Source organism: Amblyomma maculatum, chromosome 6, assembly GCF_055883805.1.
Source record: "Amblyomma maculatum isolate TAMU_Amacu chromosome 6, ASM5588380v1, whole genome shotgun sequence".
Classification (NCBI taxonomy): Eukaryota; Metazoa; Arthropoda; class Arachnida; order Ixodida; family Ixodidae; genus Amblyomma; species Amblyomma maculatum.
In genome coordinates, this window is record NC_139349.1 from 36,555,151 (window position 1) to 36,570,938 (window position 15,788).

General features: G+C 43.7%; 1 protein-coding gene across 1 annotated transcript in view; it reads left to right on the plus strand.

The window, feature by feature from the left end:
* Positions 1 to 9,273: 9,273 nt before the first annotated feature.
* LOC146185523 (uncharacterized) overlaps positions 9,274 to 15,788 on the plus strand; it is a 91,092-nt gene continuing 84,577 nt past the window's right edge. Inside the window, exon 1 of the mRNA XM_084605547.1 lies at positions 9,274 to 9,396. The gene's annotated coding sequence lies outside the window, so the exon portion shown is untranslated. The remainder of the gene's footprint in view (positions 9,397 to 15,788) is intronic.

Below are 15,788 nucleotides of genomic sequence, written 5' to 3' on the forward strand. Positions count from 1 at the left end.
TAGGGTTTCAGACAATGAATAAGAAAAAAAAAGTGAACGAGAACAAGTCGTCTTGTAGAAACACCGGCTACATTTTGTGTTTGTAAGAATCCCATCATCCTACCTTATTTCTAAATGTTGCTGCTGATATCCTTATGAAGAAAAGGCGTAGTATTTGTCGTAATCTCGGAGGAACCTGAACCACATCGTGACGGAAGCGAGGGGTGCGGTAGGGAAATGAGGCTTACAAAATGCGCTACATGTGCACTGGAGAGCTTCGAATCAGTTTTGAACACCTGGGGACCTTTCAGGCGCACTGACATCAAGAACCCAGCTGCAACAATGATTGAGTAAATAATCGCGAACCATTAGAAAGTACGACATTATATCCGTAGAAAACACATAAGAATGATAAATGCACATAATAAAAAAAGTATATTAAACCAGCTCTTTAAAAAGTACGAAACTACCATGCGTAGCCATAGAAACAAAACAAGAATGGAATAGGAAATAGTATAGCGCATCATTTTATGACACAGGAAGATCCGAGAACAATTTAAAAAACGTGATGGCTTCGGTGTAATGAAAAACAAGTACAAAAGGGCGCTAGAACATTTAGACAACGTCATGAAAACGTACATAAGTCGGTAAAAATGTTTGGGAAAGTGCATAATCACTGACGCATGGAATAGCGACCAGGTGGTGCACAGTATCTGCATATGCACCTGAAAAATGAGAGTAAAAGAACGTGATGTGTTACAGTGATTGTATCCAACCTTGTGCCTGGTGAAGTGGTGCGGGATAAGCGGGTTGTTAAATGAGCTTTGTTCTCAGTGTTGAATATTGTATTCTGTAAAAGAGACAAACAAAAATATTTAGCCCAAAGAGGGTAAAAAGACTGTTCCTTAGGCTTGTTATACGCTGGATGGGCGGCGATAATTTCCTAGGTTCAGAGTTTTTGAATGCTTACTGGTCACGAAACTTCCCCGTAACGTTACCGGAGAGATTCATATACCGCTAGGGGCTGCCGCTCTACGTCGCCACTCAGCACTGAAGAGTAGAGAGCTTACGCAAGCTCTCTACAGAAGAATGATCGTTCATGGATGTGGTAGCGGTGGCATTTATTTATTCTTTTGTACAAGGAGGTTGTTGGATGAGACCCTATTGGCCCAGGTCCTCACAAATCTAGGTGGAGCTCCTTTTCGGGAGCCCCAATGGCGTCTAACACCGCTCGCGCCCTGGCGACCAAGGTCCGCTGGGACCACAGCTCATGGCAGCTGAGAAGCGCCGCCTCCCATACCTAGAAGGATGAGTGATGAAGGATTGGGAAGGGTGGGCGTTTGATGGGCAGGCCCAGACCACGTGGAAAACATCCCAGAAGGTCGTTCTACAGAGGCTGCAGAGTTCATTTAATTATATGTTGAAGTCTTTTAAAACTGTCGGGCACAGCATTGTATTTGTAGAAATTTTGAGAAGGAGCCTTTCCTCCGCTCTCTGGAGACCCTTACAGGATGCTGGAAAGCGGCGGTGACTGTCCTTATAATATGTGGCATATTCTTTGAATGTGACCATATATTGGTGGGTGCTGTCACGACCGAGGGGGACGCTCTTATTCAGCTGTTCATTCGACGGCCAAATTCGACTCTTATTTTTCCACATTCGGGTATACTGTAAATTTTTGTGCGTGGATTTGTGTCAAGCGCGTTTTACGTATCGGCATGCCATTTCGCCCATAGAGGCGCGACTGAGAAAAGTTTCACTGATTCCCTGCCCCAGTGAAACAGAGTTGCCCCAGCAAACCGAGGCATGCCGACAGCTATAGCCGAGTGCGCCGACCGTAAAGACGACGTGGTGTAACTGGCAATCACTTGCGATTACATCGGCGCGCCGTCGACCGCCACCATAGTGCCACGACGTCAGACAGTGCGGAAAATGCGTATTCTGCCGATTTGCCAAGCGAGATGGGCCAACGAAGATCAGTGACCGCGACTTTAGCGTTAATGCCATATATGTTGAAAACGGACTGCGGTGGCGTTTTCGCTTGCGTGTTGCAGTGGTGGTGGTGGTGGTAAATACCATTAATGGCACAAAAAAGAGCATAAGTAAGGAGGTATGATTAAACCGACGCCTAAGGGGCCGGCCCTTACAAGCACTAGATGATGTCCTGTCCATAGTATATGGGACCTCAGTGGCACCGGCCGCTGCCCGGGCGCACTCAAGCGAGGCCGGCCTCTAGGTTCCGGAGTCAGGGTTCGAACTCGACCGCCGGCGACTACGTTTCATTCATTCATTCATTCATTCATTCATTCATTCATTCATTCATTCATTCATTCATTCATTCATTCATTCATTCATTCATTCATTCAATCATTCATTGCGTATTTTGCAAAATACAAAAAAAGCATTGATGGACCCATAGCCATTGGATAGTAACGGGTCCATAATCAACATAGGATACAAAATAAATGCAGCGCGCGAACAAATGCAACAAGAAATACTATCCATAACACAATAACTCATAACATGCATAGTTTATACAAAAATAAATATAAAGTTACACATCATTCACAATATTTCTGAAAAAAGAACTTCTTTAAGGAAAATTAGGGGCCTGTTTTATATTTAGCGGCAAAGAATTCCAAATAAGGCGCCGTTAAATTCTACGAGCAATTTGCCGCACATGTTCTGACATGGAGGTAGATTAAAAGTTTGGTATGTGGCAGCTCTTGTGTTTAGTGACGAAATTTTAAACAAAGTGATGGAAGTGGATCATGATTCTGTGAATGATCTGAACAATTTTGAATTCGTACAGTGCATTTAGTGGCAGAACACGAAGAGACTTGTACAGGTATGGGCTACATTGAGAGATCCCTGAAAGGGAAATAATTCTTAATAGTACCCGTTTTTGTAGACGCAATACAGGTTCTAGGTAAGTAGTAAAGGTGTTTCCCCATGACTCGATGCAACACCTGAGGTGACTTTGAATAAATGAAAAGTAAAGAATGCCTAGGATGGGGTATTTGAAACATTCACGAGCCTTAAGTAAAATAAAACATCCTTATGCCAACTTCGAATAAAGGTGGGTAATGTGTGTTTTCTAGTGCATGTTCGATTAAAAAAATACACCTAAATACTTGTACTAGAGAATTTGAAGTTTTGTTTCACGCAATGATATATTCAGTTCTTCATCATTCAACTGTTTTTCCATGAAGGGAAAAATTGTGTACTTCATCTTAATTATTAAAATTTAAGGTCAGTTGATTAGATGTGAACATTTTCTAACTCAGCAGAGATTTTATCTTGAATTTCACTCAAATTCTTGTCAGTAAATACAAGAGTGGTGTCGTCGCCTTACAATAAATGTTGACTGCACTTTAAGATTACAGAGAAATCATTTATGTAAAGTGAGAAGAGTACGCACCCAAGAACTGAACCCTAGCTGTGGCACGCCAGTTAAAACAGTTTGAGACGTAGAGGTAAGTGTTTTTAATACTCTATGCTGTTGACGGTCACTAAGGTAGCTATGAAATAAGTTCAAAATTTTACTCCTTAACTCATAGTTATTAAACGTGCTTAGTAATATTTGGTGATTAACTGTGTCGAAGGCCTTTTTTATATAGAGATATACGACGACAGCAATTTTATTCTGGTGAAGAGCGGTGTTTAACATTTGTGCAAGATCGAGAATGGCGGCGGAGGTAGATTTATAACGTCGGAAACCGTGTTGGTGGGGGCTCAAAATGTTGTATTTGGATAAAAATTTATTTATGTGCACAAAGAGAATCTTTTCAAAAACAGTGTTGATTACACTAATAATTGATATAGGACTATAAATTGATGGATCACAGCGATCTCCGTCTTTAAAAATTGAAACAACTTTTGCTAACTTTAGTTCAGAACGATAAACTTCGCATTCAAGGGAATGATTAAACAGGTGCAGGAGAGGGTCTGCTAATATGTCTATATCAGTTTTACCGGAATTTGATCAAGCCCTGCTGCCTTGCCAGCTCTTAACCCTTTAACTGCTGGTATTGTTTCATCGACTGTAATATCCTCAATAACAAAAGTGTTCACAATCGATTTCATTGACTGCATGTATTCAGTGACTGGTGGTAGTTGGGAAGCAATTAAGTTGGGGTCCTAAATTTACAAAATATGCATCAAATTCATCTGATGTTGCTTTATCAATAAAATCAGGCAGTACACGTTCGTCTGAACGGAGCCTCAATGCGCCTGTAACAATATTCCAGATTTTATTTGTGTTCCAATGAGCATTTTGAATAAGAGATGAGTAGTATTGTCGCTTCCTTTCTCGAACTATAGATACTGACAGGTTTATTAAACGCTTAAATTCCTTTAGATAATAAGTCTTAGTTTTATCATGTTTCCATTTGTCATGCCATTTTTTTTTTCTCCTTTAGTACGCCCAAAATTTCGTTAGACATCCAGGGGCATATGGGTGCATTATATTTACCCGAGCCCTTCCGTTTTGTTCAGTTCAGTTCACTTTATTTTCCTTTCAAGTGAAAGTGGAAGACGAGGCAAAAGGTGTGTAACCTGACAAGGCCTCGTCTCCCATGTGCAGCTCGCAACAGGCAACACGTTACGACGCATACAAAGGGAAATGTCCTGATTAACAATACAGCAAATTAAAAAAACAAAAATAGATATACAAGTTACATAGGAACACACAATGCAGTTTACAGTATAACACCACCTTGGAGCGAAACAAACACATAAGAGAATATGTGACAGCGCGAAGATGAGAACAAAAATGCAATAAAAATATGGATCTGTATTTGACAGGAAATAACATGACGACATAGACTGTAAGGAAAAAAAATCAAGAAAATCGAAAACTGATCATTTGGATTCAGATGGGTGCACCTATATTCAATAAATATATTCCGTGGTCTTTAGGAATGCTTTATATGCTGATTTGAAGGAATTAAATGGTAACGTAAGATCAATCCTGTGTTCATGAAGGTTTAGTAATTTTACTGCTTGATATTCAAGATCCTGTTTGCCATAATTGGTTCTGGCTTTTTTTGTTTTATGTACAAGGGTTCGAAAGCTATAATGTGGAGATATATCTGTGTACCTTGTGTACAGCTTTCTTTTATGGATGATTTGCATCAGTTTAAAGTAATATACCTTGTTGGCTGGTAACAAATCATATTTTAGGAAGAGTGGCTGGGTTGGCAAGTCACTTATTTTACATTTGTAGTTTTCAAATAGACGTAGAATGCGCTTCTGCAGTACAAGCAGCCTATCGTAATTTCCTTTCGTCGTGGTACCCCAGACTAATATTGCATAAAGTAGACGCGAGTAAAATAATGTGTAATACAAAGTTTTTTTAAGCCAGAGAGGGATAAGAGGAGCTATACGGCTAATACAACCTACGGCACGGGAAAGATCTGTTAGAAGGTGATTAATATGCGGAGTCCAGGATAAATCTTCGTTAAACCAGACACCTAAAAATTTTTGTGTAGACACCCGATCAATATATTCCATTCTGTATTTAAGTGTAATGTTTTCTTTAGAAACTTTGTTAACTGGTTTGAATAGTATAAACTTTGTTTTGTGCGTGTTCAGCTGTAAACTATTGTTCTCGAGCCAGATAGACAGCTGGGATAGGTAAAGATTGGCTTCCTTTTAGATCCCCTGCACATTTTTGCCCGTGAAAAATATACTAGTGTCATCAGCAAAGATGGTTATTTCAGGTGTGTGTTTAACCTCAGTTATATCATTTATATACAACAAAAATAGTGTGGGACCTAGTATGGAACCTTGGGGTACTCCAAGTTTTATTTCTAGATTTTCCGAGCGCTCTCCATTGAGATTTACGAATTGGTGTCTGTCTGATAAATAGCTTTTAATGAGGTCTGATGCAACGCCTCGTATTCCATACCTGTGGAGCTTATAAAGCAAAGTTTCATGGTTAACTGAATCGAAGGCCTTTCTTAAATCAAGAAAGATTCCCAGAGTGTACATTCTTGTTTCAATATTTTTTATAATTAATGATTTTACTTTAAGCAGGGCCTCTTCGGGCGTCTTGTTCTTTTGAAACCCGAACTGAAAGGGTGAGATTATCTTGTGTTTCTGGATGAACCCAGTCAAACGATTATTTATAGCCTTTTCGTATACTCTGCAAAACTGCATCCTCGATAATGGTGAAGAGGTTTGTGTGTTCATTGTTTATGTCACTATCGTATAGGCATATAAGAAGTTCGCTTGCTGTAGGAACTCACGCAGTAATCGATTGTCAATCTTTTTCTGCGGTTCACTGCCATTAGTTTTTAAACTCATTTTTGCTTGGATTTTAGTGAAAACAAATATGAGTATGAGATCAGCTATTGGATCTAGATAGGTTCCAGCCCATCTGTTGCAGGCGATGTTACTAAGCACATGGTCAATTAATGTACTTGAACTACCTGTTATACGTGTGGGCTCTGTTATAAGATTGCATATATTATACGATTGCAGTAATAAAGTGTAATTATTAGCTTCTCCAGAAAGATCTATATTAAAGTATCCCACAATTGTAACACGGTTGCTGTTTTTAGATGTCAAGGCTGCTATCACTGATTCAAGTTCCTCAAGAAAAAATAGGTTTGGTTTGGTTTGGTGGGGCTTAACGTCCCAAAGCAACTTTGGCTATGAGAGACGCCGTAGTGGAGGACTCCGGAAATTTTGACCACCTAAGGATTTTTAACGTGCACTCACATCGCACAGCACACGGGCGCCTTGCTTTTCGCCTCAATCGAAAAGCGGCCGCCGAGGCCGGGATTCGATCGGCATCGCAGAAGCAGGAGGGCAATAGACCACGCCGGCAATTATACCACACTCAAGTTTTATGAAAAGGGCAATCGCTGATAGCAAGAGTAGAAAGAATGTCATAAACTATGTTTCTATGTTCTCCTTTACGAAGAAGGCAATACCACCCCCACGTGCGTGTGATACCCTTGGTAGGGAGGAAAAGTTGTAGCCAGGAATAAAGGGCGATTCTTTATCCTTAAGCCAGGTTTCACTAATAGCAATCACGTCATGCAGAAAAGTGCGCTGGGAAATTTAAGCAATCCGTGAGTTGAGGTTTTTTCTAATACTACGCACATTACAGTGAAAAACTGAGAACACGTCTTCTTTAGCTAATTGATTAATTTGATCAAAGCTAAAAGCCATGATGAATCAGAAGCGGAACCAAAAAAGAAAAAAAAAATGGAAACAGTCAATAGGACTACACAACACAAGCAAGGTCATTCTCGCACTCGATTCTCAACACAGTTGAGGTTTCTGTTTTTCTCACCAGGATCTTTCCCTGTGACACCCAAACAAACTTCTATTTTTTTTTCTCTTTGCATAATTGACGAGCTTTTCTCAGCAGGATCTTGTTTTCGGGGCAAAGGTGTTCATTTATATACAATGGGTTGCCATCCTCAAAGCCAAGAAAAGTAGTGTTGATTCTTGCTTTTCTAACCACAGAGAAAAACTTATCTCGCCCAGCACGGGTGGAAAACCGTAACACAACATTTGGGCAATGCTTGTCCTTTGAACGGACACGATGTACAACATCAATGTCATCCTCTGAGACATCAACTCCCACAGAGATAGCTATTTTTCTCACTGACATGCGCAGATCCTCGTCCTTTACAACCGGTATGCCTTTAATCTCTACGTTCTGTCTCCTGCTGTATTGCTTAAGCTCAAGCATTTCTTACTTAGCTTCCACAAGTTATTTCTTCATGTGCTCGATTTCCCTCTGGTATTGAGCATTCTGTGCCTTCAGTTCAGCTACCTCACAACGGAACTCATCGATGTACTTCTTGAAATATTCGAAACACTAATTCATGAAGCCCATTGCCTCTCGTATATACCCTCAAGTTCTGAATGAATCTGAGTGATAGATGTGCGCACTGTTATGACCGTGCATGGTCCGCACTTGCGCGCACTATTGTTCGCCTGTAGGCATGGATATGTGCTGTGGATATGTGCTGTTGGTGCAAGGGCTCTAAGTGAGCCTGTTTCCATGAATCTTTTTGTGCGAGCCTGCTTTGCTTTGTCGAGACCCTGCAAATGCCAAATTGGCCCTGTCAAGGGAACGTCAAGAAAAATACAAAGAAACGTCGCCCTGTGAGAAATAGCCGGATGTGCTTTTGTTCAATTGTTCACCCTTCCCGTCGAGAAGCGCTATTGTCAAGTGAGGAATGCCTATTGTCCAAAGGAGACGACAGAGCGACACGTCCGCTGACGTACAGGACAAGAAAGGAGCATGACGAATACGGCCATTAGAGGAATTCCCGGGAATGCAGGAAAGATTTACAATTGTCGGAAAGGGACAATGCTGGGAGCAGTATGTGGCGCGCACGTGCACTTGGGTTTCTGAGAAGGAAACCCACTTGCCGGAACTACCATATGGATCTTTGCTGAAGAATAGAAATGTACCTCCTCGCCGTTCCCAAGCTCTACCCGCCAACAAGTGACCACGCCCAACGAAACAATACCGGACCAGTCAGTGCATCAGACCATCAGTGCAGTGATGTGTTCGATTGGATGCCGATATCTGAGGGGCGTGCCCTGGAACTGGTTGGTCAGCATCTTCAGAGAGGGGCCGAACATAGGGGGTTTTAAGGACGTTGCAGAGCACGAAATTTGGCTCTGAGCCCTGGATAAACGGCTCATCCAGACGCTTCTCGCTATGAACTCTCAACGCTTGCCATTTTGCTGATATACCCTTCTTTTTCATGTAAATACGTTTTCTCAAAGTGCCATTAAACCTGCTTGTATATATTTTACCAACTTCGAAGATTCAATCCTTAATCAACCCGGAGTCTCTGCACGCTACCAAGTGAAGGCCGGGTCGACTTAGTCCCAGCGTCACGACAGCCCCGCTGTTATTTCACTCTTCACATCGGTTGCGAACATGTCAAGCTTTGCTGGGACGTCGGATAACACTTTCACAACTTCTTTTATGTTGTTCGGCTGTTTTTCGCCGAACGTTTCGGCGAAAGACGTCTCATTGATAGCAGCAGTGTTTGCCATACTTCAAAGTACAGTGAACATGAACGAGCCCGAAATGTATTCGCTATCACTGTCAGGCAAAAAACAGGCAACGGGTAGCACACTCTTGGCAGCAACAGCGACAGCGCAGTGCAATATTTCTATCGGAAGAGATAAAATTAGCACCAACCTGTAAAGTTAGCTGCAGCTGCCAAAGTGATTGCCGCACGCCAGGAATACCGCCTCCTTGATAAAGACGATAAGCCAGGAAAGGGTTCCAGCTGCCGAAAACGGACGGCAGCAGATGTGAATCCTGTCGGTCTACTTGAAAATGTGGAGCCTTCTTGACGCTTGGTAGCGCGAAGAAGCCGATGATGTGTTCCGGGCCGCTTCCAGCACGTTGACGGATCTGTAAAGTAGGTGAGTTCCGTTATGAACTGTCCGTACGCGGTCACTGCAGTTGCCAAAGTGGAGGCGAAACGAAGAGGCTTTCGTGTGTTTTGCAATGTCAGTATACGTTAAAAGATCTCCAGGTGGTGGAAATTACTTCGTAGTCCTGTACTATGGCACCTCTTTCTATTTCCGCTTTCACTCCCACTGCGCTGCTTTACTTTAGGGCGCGACTCAGTGTCCACGGGAAATGTGTGAAAGATATATACTGGGCCTTTCCTTTCCTATAAACCACTTCGTAAAATAAGCCCTTATCAGAAAAATTAGGACAGCTTACACACTCGTGTAAGACTGATGACGCAGCGGTGCTGTTTGCGTTTGGTTAGACTATCTTATCTGTGATTATACATCAAGACTCCTCATTTCCATCAGTTGTCGTCGGCGGAGAATTGTTGCAGATACTTCGCCTTTTCTTTGCTGTAAACCAATTTGAAACGCCGCTGATTCCTGCTTTGCTACGTCTGACATACATGAGTGGTGCGGTTTTCAAGAAAGCGCCTAATGAAAGGTGCAGCACGGACACCTGGGTCGGACGTCCGGAGGGGTCAGCTTCGTATATGCTCGAATCGCCTGGTGAAGTCATGGGTCATGGTGATGTCATTACTCCGAGACACATTCAGCTGCGCACTATACACGGAACAACTTCTGGCTTAAACAGCACCGCTGTTGATAGTATTCACGGAAAGAAAAAGCGGTACGCGTTGAAGGCGCTATCGTGCCTAAATTTAACGTGAAGTTTGGGCGTCTCCCTATTTTTTTGGCAACGATTGCTGCTCACGCCACCCATGATGCAAGTAAGGCTTTATATTTACTGTGACAATAGTGACAGATTTAGGTAGTTCAGATGCAAATGCAGCTTGAAACATAACGGTGGCCGGCAGCTCTGGTGGCCGCTTGATGGCTTTCAGTGCAGAGCGGCGCCTCTGGCGGCAGTTTCACGATCGGAAATAGCAGGCAAGGTCTCTCATGGAATGTCATGGGGCACATTATTGGCGCGAATGCACTAATGCAAAGGTTCAATGCCTCGAATTGGCCGAGCCCTTGTATCTTGTAATGTTCAGTTCAGTTCAGTCGTTCAGTCGTGCCCGACTCTTCGTGACCCTATGGACCATGCCACGCCACGCTTTCCGGTCTCTCACTATCTTCCTAACATCACATAACTTCATCTGCAGCGCCTCGAGGATGCCATCTAACCATCGCGTTCGCTGCCTACCCCTTCTCCGGCGACCCTCAACCTTTCCCAACATTAAATCTTTCTCCATGCGACTCCTCTCTTCTGATCAGATGACCAAAGTACCTGAGCTTTAACTTTAGAATTTGACCCTCTGATGAGCGGTCAGGGTTTATGGTCGACAATATTGACTGATTTGATCTTCTGGCAGTCCAAGGAACTCTCAAGAGTCTCCGCCAGCACCACAATTCAAACGCGTCAATTCTTCGGCGGTCAGCCTTCTCTTCACAGTCCAACTCTCGCATCCATGCATACATCACAACTGGAAAGACCATAGCACGAGTTATACGGATCTTGGTTGGCAGACTAATGTCTCTGCTCTTTATTAGGCGGTCAAGGCTAACCATGGCTCTCTTTCCCAGAAGCACGCGTCTCCTAATTTCATGGCTGCAGTCTCCTTCCGGGGTAATCTTGGAGCCCAAGAAGAGAAAATCTGTCAACTTCCACTTCCTGTCCCTTGATGCTCCAGGACTTGATAGGGCATGATCTTTGTCTTTTTATTGTTCAGTTTAGGCCCAAACTTCTCACTCTATTCTTGTACGCGCATTAGAAGTCTCTTGAGTTCCACTTCACTTTCTGCCATTAAAGTGGTATCATCCGCATATCTAAGGTTGTTGATACGTTTCCCAGCAATCTTCACTCCAGCTGAAGACTCGTCCAGACCGGCTTTCCTCATGATGCACTCTGCATATAGGTTAAATAAGCAGGGCGACAGTATGCAGCCTTATCTCACTCCTTTCTTGTAATGATTTGGCACTAAAAGATTGACAAAGGTGCACGTACTTCTACTTACGTGCGGATCCGTGCCTATAGTTTCGTTCTGAGCTGGTCTTGGGTTTGTTTTCTTTTCCGACGTATACAACTGAATTTTCAGTTTTATCGCCTTCGCATTAAAATGCGCAGCCTGTAACGTGGACAAATTAGTTTAGTTCGTGACCATAGAGACTCATTTTCGGCTGCCTATCGAAAGCCGCTCGAGACTACTCTGATGTGTTCAACGCATAAATCTGGGCGAGTTGCTGTGAATACATAGCTAACATGAGCGCGTAACACGGATACAGAGAGCAAGCGCTCAATTTCAACTGCTTCTTAGCTCCAGGAAGCAAACACACGGCTAACAAAATAAATCCGGAAAAACAAAAATGCTAATGCCACCACGTATTACAAAAATAAACAAAGTAAAATATTAAGCACTAGTAATAGTGGTAACAACAAACATGAAAAAGTAAAATATATACAGCAAAGCACGAACAAAAACGAAAATAAAAAACAGAAACACCCGGCATACATATAGAAAACGAGCAGCTATATGTGTCTTGAACAAATATATAACAGCGCAAAGAGACAAGGACGAGGCGAGACGACAAGGACGGCGCTGAACTTATATTGCGAACGAATCGAGTAATCATACATATTATGAAACAATCAGGCGTCACTGTCAATGCATGCGCAAATAAGAGCGTTCTTTTTCAGAAAGAGTGATAGAGGCAGAACTAACACATGCTTCTCCCCGATTACATATCAGTTGAGATTCTAGGATTTCTCGTGTTACACGTTGTTTGCTCTTTTTTCTAATAACAGTGCCAGTGAGATCTGGGGAACAGTCCTTACAAGTAAGGCAGTGGGTGGCCAGAAAACCTTCAAAATCTTTACCGTCATGGGCATTTTTTACATTGTTGGCCTGTTCTCTCAACCTATCATTCACACATCTCCCAGTTTGGCCTACATATGTTTTTCCCCATTTTAACGGAATTTCGTATACAACGCCTTCTGCGTATTAAACGAAGGGCCGCCGATGCTTCTTGCAAGTTCATTTGCTTGTTCATTTCCGGATCAGTCATTTTGCACAGTTTTGACAGTTTGTGCGGAGCAGAGAAAACGACTTTCACGTCGTACCGCTGCGCACCTTTTTTTTTCAGGTTGTGCGACAGTCTGTGAATGTACGGTATCACAGCTATATCTTTTGCCTACGCTGTGCGTGGGCGTCACACTTATTTACATCGGTGCGCATCTTTTTGATGAGGCCTTCAGCAACCGAGATGAGAAGGTGCTGCGGATAGCCGGCACTGCTCAGCCTTTCGGCTTGATGGCTGAGTGCTTCTGTGATGAGATGCGGGCAGCTTTTGCAGAGTGCGTTCTTAAAGCAAGACATGGAAATGGCTCTTTTTAGGAGATTTGAGCGGGCGGAGTTGAAAGGCAGAAGCGGTTTTTTGGCGCGCGGTTCATAGCCCCAGTAGACACCATCCCCTTTAAAATGGAGCCAGATATCTAAAAACCTAATTTGGCCATTTACTGGGAGTTCATCTGTTAGGTCAATATCTTTCTAGTAACACATTCAATTGCCTGCGCGCCACAATCTACAACAACTAAAAAGTCATCTAAGAACCGAAAGACCCTTAGTACGTTTAGGTCTTTCATGGACGCGATTAAAAGACGATCTAAATGAGCAAGTACTATATAGGTCTGTAAGGGCAATGCAAGACCCAATGCATATGTCCTGCTTTTGCGGGTGCGGTGTCCCTTCAAACTTAACGTATGTTGACTGTAAATAAAAGGTTCGTCGAGAGCAGGATTTGCTTCGCCCGTGTATGGCGAACCTTAGTCGGCGTCCGTTTCGTCGCCGATGTATCGCTCGCTGCTTGATGTTCTCTAGCAGTTCCCGGTCTGTACCTTGGAATTGGTGCGTGATCCTTTGGATCGTCTTATGGTTTTCACATTTAGTATTAGTTGGGTCTATGAGAGCCCTTAGCAAGGCCCACGTCTTGGCCAAACCTAGGATCCCCTGTAGCTCGTGGCATTTCTGGTCCCAGTTCCGTTTTGAGAGCTCCGTCGCATATTCTTCGGCTCGTTTTGTGACCTCGGCGATCTTATGCGTCAGCTTTCTATTGTGCTCCTGCCTTTTTCATCTCCTTAGCAACGCCCGTATAGCATCCCAGAGGCGTAAGAGATGTTTATCTACTTTGGGCGTGTTGGTGATGAGAGCGACCTGCCTAGTCACTTTTTTTCAGTCCGATTTAATACCCGCGAACCAGTCCTTAATGTCCGTGATCTGTGTATGTTCGGACTCCACTCTGGTGTTTCTATAGGCTTCCCAGGGTGTGAGTCTAGCCTGGCCATATTTTTTCCTGACCGGAAGGGTTTCTATCTGGGCGCGCAAGATGCAGTGGTCACTGCCTAGCGTCTCTTCGTCGTTTTCTCATCTTGCCTGCCTTATTCCTTTGACAAACGCTAAGCCTGGGCACGAATCGCGGTTGATGCTATTTCTCACTCGCGTTGGCTGGGTGTGATCTTTGATTAGGCTGAGCCTTCTGCGATCAGCTTCTCTGGCTAGATTCTCGTCTTTCTGAGTTCTCTAACATAGCCCCAGCTTTTATGGCAGGCATTAAAGTCCTCCAGAATGCGAAGAGCCCTCTTGCCTGCTACTTGTTCTGCCTTGCCCAGCAGACAAGTAGTTGGCTGTAAAGGAGCGATGAAATGAAAGGCTGAAAGCTCAACGAGCGTCCGAGACACCCGAACAACGAGAAGAACGTCTCGCTAAATGACGCAGCAAAGCCGAGTCTGAAATGCCTAAAACATAACCATGAGCTAAACTGTAAGCATATCCATAAGCTAAACCATAAGCATATCCATAAATTAAACCGTAAGCATATCGATAGCCTAAATCATAAAGCATAACCATAAGCTAAACCGTAAGCATATTCATAGGCTAAACCATAAGAATATCCATAAGTTAAACCGTAAGCATATCGATAGCCTAAATCATAAAGCATAACCATAAGCTAAACCGTAAGCATCACCCAAGCTTTTCGCTTCGAGATATCCAGGCTTAATCTTAGCTAAGCCCCAGGCAATTTTTTTACTTTTATTATCATCGTTGTTTTCTTTGCCCTCACTGCTCTCGGCGTTCTTACGCTAGAAAAGGGCTCATTATAAAGATGTCGGCGTACTAATTCATGTAACGTGCGCCAAAGTATGAACATGATGAATAAGCTGAAAATGATGAGAAAATAGATAATAAACTGGAAGTCACGAACATATAAGGATACAAAGCTTCCGTTATATGCGCAAGAAGTGAGCGGCATGGATAGGTGCGACGCCCAGTAAGCGGGCAATGAGCGACGAAAAGGACCACATGCCTTAATTAATGAAATCAGGCAGGAACGTTTTCAAAGCGTGTTTGCATCTGATGCTTCATTGATCGAGAGTGCATCGCCAGGACTCCGTGAAGGCGCCTGATAATGCAAGTCGCGAAGCAACAAACTGCGCGTTGATCATCTCAAATCGAAAAGCTATTTATCCTGAAACATAACGTAACGAATTTAGTCGACCTGAGGCATTTATCTCCATCGTTAGTGACTGACGAAATGTGGTGGAGGGGTCTGCATTAATAGCAACAGTCGTGGGCTATAGTTTCGAACACTACACAAGTGCTTTTACATTGCGCCTTCCTCAAACTACAGTGAACTAGCAATATTCTAGTTCACTGTACTCAAACTGTGGCCACAAAGACCAGTGTTCGATCCCCTCACCTAAGGCACAGCCGCTATAAGTTCCGAAGTCCCTGAGCCAAATTGGATGGCTCGTAGCGTTTCAATTATTTGTTATATGAAATCTGTGTAGTGCTGTGCAGCCAACCTGTAGGTTGGCGGGACAGTGTCAAGCAGCGCTTACAGCGTTTTGTATACCCCCCTCCTTCCTTAGAAGTAAAATAAACTTGAAGCACAAACCCAGTGCGCATTTTAGAGCTCAGCACTTAGGCGCCCGTTCCTGCGTTTCGCGTCGTCGTCGCCGTTGCCATCGCCGGCGGCCTCGTAGCCTATCGTAACCAGTTCCGCCCCCCTCTCAGCCTCCCTCTTCCTCCGTGGCAGCGACCGTGCGAGTTTTCCGATTGCTGCCGCTCCCCCCCTCCCATCTTTGACTGCGTGGCGGCGACATCGTGTTGCCGAAGCACAGGCTCGTTATCAGCGGATCACGGTGCGTGCATCCCAACCCGAAACGCAGAGCCACGTTGTCTTAACTCGCTAGCGGCGTCGGCGGCATCAGTCAGTCGCTGCTATCTCTTCGCCGCGCAACTTTCCTATGGGTCCACGCGCTGCCTCCCGATAACCTAATTGCTCTCTTCAGTTCTCCG